General features: G+C 45.7%; 1 protein-coding gene across 3 annotated transcripts in view; it reads right to left on the bottom strand.

Moving 5' to 3' along the window:
- Window positions 1-4,216, bottom strand: part of rap1b (RAP1B, member of RAS oncogene family) — a 37,592-nt gene extending 33,376 nt beyond the window's left edge. Inside the window, exon 1 of one of the 3 annotated variants that reach the window (XM_077004988.1) lies at window positions 4,032-4,216. The gene's annotated coding sequence lies outside the window, so the exon portion shown is untranslated. Of the gene's footprint in view, window positions 1-3,527; window positions 3,718-3,871; window positions 4,012-4,031 lie in introns of those variants that run through there. The other 2 variants (XM_077004989.1, XM_077004992.1) reach the window with 2 other exon arrangements.
- Window positions 4,217-6,000: the final 1,784 nt, after the last annotated feature.

The raw sequence follows: 6,000 nt of genomic DNA on the forward strand, positions 1-6,000 counted from the left end.
CCACCCTAAAAGTGTTTTGCTTCTAAATAATGCAAACGAATGAAACTAAAAATCAATGTCTGCTCTGCTGGGGGGGAAACTCACACCTTTACACTAGAAGAATCTGTACATGAATTACAAAACCAATTGGAAAACAAAGACATTACTGGAATAAAATCCACCTTGCGCCCCATCCTTAGAAGAAACATATCAGGAGGTCACACGTTCAGAGCAACTTTTTACTGAGGAACCTTCATCACGCAGTACACTAGAATGACGGTGCAAAATTTCATGCAGGATTTTCATGTAGGACTTCCAAGTGAACAGCCCCCGCGAACAACCCCGGGCACTCAAAGAGCACGGCTAGTAGCACATTCCTGCTGAAACAAGTGTTGCTAAGGCTGTGGAAATGGCACAGTCCCCAGTGCTGTAAGCAGCTTAGCCAGTGACAAACAGCTGGCCGGGACGCAGATTACGAGAGAGAGGAGAAAGGCGGCGGGAGACTAGATCAATGCAGACTAGCCAAGCTCAGTGTCAAATGTCAGGGCACGGCAGGGCATCGGGTCTCGGACTGATTACTGTACACGGACCCCAGGGATGCGTTTGCACAGTCGCTCACCACCCACTTTATTAGAAACGCCACACTCGTACCCGCGTTCTAAGGCACCTGCACCCGTGTTAGGGGTAAGTGGACAATTAAACACTGCTGCCCGTCTGAAGGTGCAAGCAGTCAGCCAAACTCTTCTAATCACCAGTCAGTTTCTGACCACTTCTACAGAAGTGAATATTATTCGGACAGTGGCCTTAGCACACACAGGATTGTGGTTATTAAATTGGTGCAAGTTTATCTGGTTCAGCAGTGTCTGTTTTACACGCGTCTCCCTGTTGAGGGTGGTCCGCTACTCAAAAATACCCATGCAACTGTAGTGAAGTTAACACTGGTGAACTAAAGTGTAGGAAGAAAAAAATGTGCATAGCAACAGAGGAGCCGCAGCCTCTCGCTGCATAACTTGAAGGAGTTTCCTTGATGGTGGCGTAGCAGCTGTAGGGAGTACACATCCTTTCTATGTGGAGCATAGAGAAAAAGCATTCAATGATTCTTTCTAAACGCTGCCACAGTTTCATTCATTTCTTGCAACACAGTGTCCAAGTTCTTAAGAACATGAAACTCCAGTTACATGACAATTTGAAACGCTCAAAATAGCCAATAAACTTCCTTTTGAAACTTCTGCAGCTGAGTGAACTTCTGCTCAACTGAAGAAAGTCCTTAAGGGTACTAACTAGCCTAATTCTCAGCTTAGGAGAATGACTGAAACTCCTTTATTGGCACGAGCCAAAATAGCTGCCACGGTGATCAGCATTAGTTTGCATGCTTGAATGGAGACAATGATGTGAAGCAATTGGCAGGGATTAAAAATGGTACAGTTTGTAACCATAAGGACCAAGTGCACCATATGAACCCAGCAAGCCTTACTACAATCATGACAGCCAGCTCCGACACGGACACTGCCACAAATCTGCAGAACAGCTAGTGAACTGGAACAGAATGAAGGATGAAGCAACAGTTGATAGTGTATCATATGGCAGCTATCTCTAGACACCCCAGAATGCATTTCTGGTCCCCCAGCATGGCAAAGTGACCAAAAAGAAGGAAGGAAAGTGTGACAGGGTAACCAGGTTTCACAAGGCCCTTTAGCCTCAAGAGGAAGTAGGGTAACTCACTATGGGACGCACACTACTTTAGCCCACCCCGCCCTCCCCACACACACACACACACACACACACACACACACACACACACACACACACACACACACACACACACACACTTTCCTGTTCTTCCTCCCCAGAGTACATTCTTTCCTCTTTCTGTTTCCCCGAAAGTCACCGATTTACGGACAGCTAGCTTTTTGACGTTTTTGTCACATCACCTGCTTGCTAAAAACACCACTCTCAGTTCCACAGTCAAGCATGAAGCATCATCTGGACACTGTTCTCCCTGGCTGGTGCTTTTTACACAGACAAAGCACTTGAATGTTTTACTTGCACATGACCTAGTGTGACACGGGCTCCTTTGGGAGCATGCCACATGTACGTGAAGGACCTACCATTTAGCTTCAGTGGTCATGTGACGTTCTACATTGCTGACAGGTCCCAAGTTACTAAGAAAGAGACTCTACTGCCATGTGTAGATTCAGCACATAATCTGTATTACCCTGGCCTCCAAAAGCAACATAACCAGGATTAAAACAATAGCGGAAGTCAAAGCCACATAAAAAAATATCCATTTATCATATCTATTATATACTATTATACATAGTCGCTAAACCACCGATAGGTTCTTATGAATGTTACAATGGAGACAAATGCTTTAAACCTTGGGGCTGGATCTAACTCGAGCCATTAATGGCGTCAAACCGTGGGCGTCCCTGTCCAAAAGGAAGTCAACGGTTCTTCATTTTGTTTTTCCAAAGGAGCCTCTAAACCGGCATTCCTGTGTGCTCAAGAGGACACACTATCATGGGGATTTCCTTCCTCTCACTGCAAAAAAAGGACAGGACTGGGGTCAGACCCATGGCAGAGGGAACCCATCCTGGCACGCCCTCCCCAAGATCAGTTCCAGTTGCTGCTGTAAAACGACCATGCACTGTGCTTTAAGATACACACGTACAAACAAACAAACAACTAATTCAAAGGGAGGCCACTGTAAGCATTTATTTAAGCAATTTTTGGACGTTCCAATTGCTTTCAATGCCTTATATGGCTCCATCTATGAAATGTCTCATGTCAAGGAATGTGTCTGCATGAAATTATCTTCCTTGAACACAATATCACACATCCCTAGTTAGGAATTAATCCACATTGTCTAATGCATTCCTCAACGACAAAGTCCATGGTTAAGAAATCTTCAAAACAGGAAATGATACTACATTTTCTTGATGAGTACACAACTTACTACTCAACTAATAATCACATACTTGTGCAAATTCTACATTAAGGAGATTAAAACACTCACACAGTTAGTTTAAAACAAAAAAAAACGTGTGTGAACCTAGTGGCCCCGTTGTCATAAAAAGATCATGCCATTAAAAATAAATGAAGACGCAACAGGATACTCCTTGCCAACATAAACACATATACGATCGGTTTAATGTGCACTTGTGCTAGTCTGCTACACAAAACAAAATCAGGCTCGACACTTACAGGCAAACAAAACAAATAAACAAATAAAATAAACACGAACACACCGAAGGAAACGTATGTGGTCTTTAGAGTGGACTGCAACACGACGCCTAGCCAGCTACACTCTCTCCACAACTCCGATATGTGAGCGGACAATTCCTGACAAGGAGCACATTTAACATATTAATGTACATTACGCCGAATATGACACGACATTGGACCCAGAACCGGGTCCCTCCGGCGGGTTTGGGTTATTTTTGTTCCGTAAATCGACTAAAACTAGACTTCGAGTCAGCACCGAACTAGGCGGGGCCGCTAACCCAGACACGGAGAGCCGGGAGACGGCGTTAAAGCGGAGAGACAACCTCACAACTTCACGGTTTTACCGACGCCGCTCCGTTCACCGACGTTATCACCACCGACCCGGTTCAGCCCGCTACGTTAGTCGACCGAACAACTTTTCCATTTCCGCCGTAACTTCCACAGAGCCGCGGACGAGGATTAAAAAACCCTCGTTCTCCGCACGGTCCGACGTAACCCTGCCGCTCGGTACCGGACGGGCACTCCGGCTACGGGGACGCGGGCGCGCACGTTCGCGAAACGACGCCGGGGAAACGTTGAGGAGTCGACTCGCCTCACTCCGCCATATTCTAGACATCCGAGCCGCTCTTCCGCAAACCCGTGTGTGTGTGTGTGGTGCGCGTCTAACCGGTCTCGGTGTTCGCCTCGGCTCGGTACTGGCCGCAAACGCCGTCGCGAAAAGGACCCGTTCCGCCGTGTCCGCGCGCTACAAATAAACCGTTCGGCTCTCGCCACCGGGGACACAATGTATCACAAGTGTAACATTACCGCCGAGCCCCGGTACTCACTGATCTTACTCCGAAGCTCCGATCCGTCTGTGACGCTCCCTCTCTCCGCCCGCTCGCTCGCTCGCGCGCGCGCGCTCTCGCCTCTCGGGGTTGTGAGTTTTTGGATGACGTTGCAGCCTCGGTGTGCGCGCGTTCTGCCCACAGTTGGGGCGTGTGGCGGTAAATGGGGGGTGGGGAGGGGGGCGCGCATCAAACGACGTGCACGTCCGCGTGGAAAGCGCGCTAACGCCGTGTCGCGGCGAGGATGGGAGAATGTGTACACGGGCCGCGTTTGTTATATAAACAGTGGGCAACTTAAGACGCGCACGGGAAATAAGCGAATGGGCGGGCCTACGACATTTAGGCATTTTGAACGAACACAGCTTTTGAAAAATCGATTGTTTGGATGAATGCAAATGTTTTCCTTGGGAAATAACGTGCCACCGATATTCAATGTGTCGACACAGATCCACGAGTCCGTTATCACAACAATCTATCCCGTTAACGCGGAGTAATGTTGCCTCATAGCACATGCTAATTTCCTGCAGCCCACTTTCTTTCTTTTTTTCTTTTTTCTTTTGCATGCACCACTGTGAATAATTTTGAATGCTGTCATTCTGTTCCTTGTGTGGTGTGAATAGTCTCCTGTTCTCCATGGGCAACATTACTCATCTCTTACAATCTTGCTCCACCACCCAGGAAAAAGATTCCAAGAAATCAAACGGCTCATTGACAGTAGCAGCAAGAGCTAGGAATGTCAAGTATGCTCCAAGCCCGCCCTGCTGCCAGCGATCATGTGGTCCTCAGCTGTGCGATGTACAGGAACATTAGTGCAGGTTCCCCAGACGTGCTAGTGCAGACACCGTAGGATTCTTTATTCCTTTAGAGCCAGTGTGCCTCTGTAACCACAGACTATGGCTAATGCAGCAGCCTTTAAATCCCTGTGTGTTTTCATTGAAATGTTTTTCAAATACTACTTATTCAAAGAGCAGACACATGAGCTTGTGGCAACACACCAATGTGATTTTTTCACAACAAAATAAGTTGTCTAAAGGTGTTAACATAGGCTGATTTCAAACAGCGTCTAAAGTATAACTATAAAACTCACAGTAAAATGACCAGCATTAAGCTAACTGGTATAGAGTTTACCATCAGCCACTTTATTAAAACACTTGCCTTGCACCTAGAGACACTTGGCACTTTAAAATATATTCCTATAGGTACATTTGGTAAGTGTACAATTATGCCTAAAACTGATGGACGGTAGCCCATCTATTAGCTTGCATAATTCATAAGCAACCCTCAATGCCATTCATTAATGGTCAGTTTCTGACCACTTGTACATTGTTGGGTGGAAATTATTTGGGTGTACCATTGTCCACAACCTGGTATGGTTGTAACATGGATGTAGCTATTGAATCTGGTACGTATTTATCAAGCGCTGCAGTCTTGAAGAGGTTTTTACACATATGTGGCTCTCCCAAGTGTGGTCTATCACAAAGGGATATCCAGCCTATAGCTGTCCTATATGGTCAGAAACTCACCACGGACAAATGGCTAGATGGTGTTGAACACAAACTGTGCTTAGCACGGATTGCATGTAGAGATGGACAGATGTGTAGATGGGGTCCCATAAACTCTATAGACTAACTGTACACCTACAAAGTATTTCTAATGAAAAAAGTATTTTTCATTAAGTGGCTGGTTGGTCTCTAGTGTCACAGGGCACTAAAAAGATATGTACTACTTTATACCTTATGGACCTGCTGGAAGCAACTCTCATAGTATCTTCCATATACATATGTATCAATACTCAAGTTTTAAAACTTCCTGTTGGATAGGAACATGTGTATGTGATTATTTAGGGCCTTAATCCTATGATAACTTATGATTTACTTTCATATGACATGAGAGTATGAGCAAGCAACTTAACTGGAATTTTTTTTCTGAAGCATTTGTTAACACATACAGTATGACCCATGACTATGAC

This window comes from Brachyhypopomus gauderio, chromosome 5, assembly GCF_052324685.1.
Source record: "Brachyhypopomus gauderio isolate BG-103 chromosome 5, BGAUD_0.2, whole genome shotgun sequence".
Classification (NCBI taxonomy): Eukaryota; Metazoa; Chordata; class Actinopteri; order Gymnotiformes; family Hypopomidae; genus Brachyhypopomus; species Brachyhypopomus gauderio.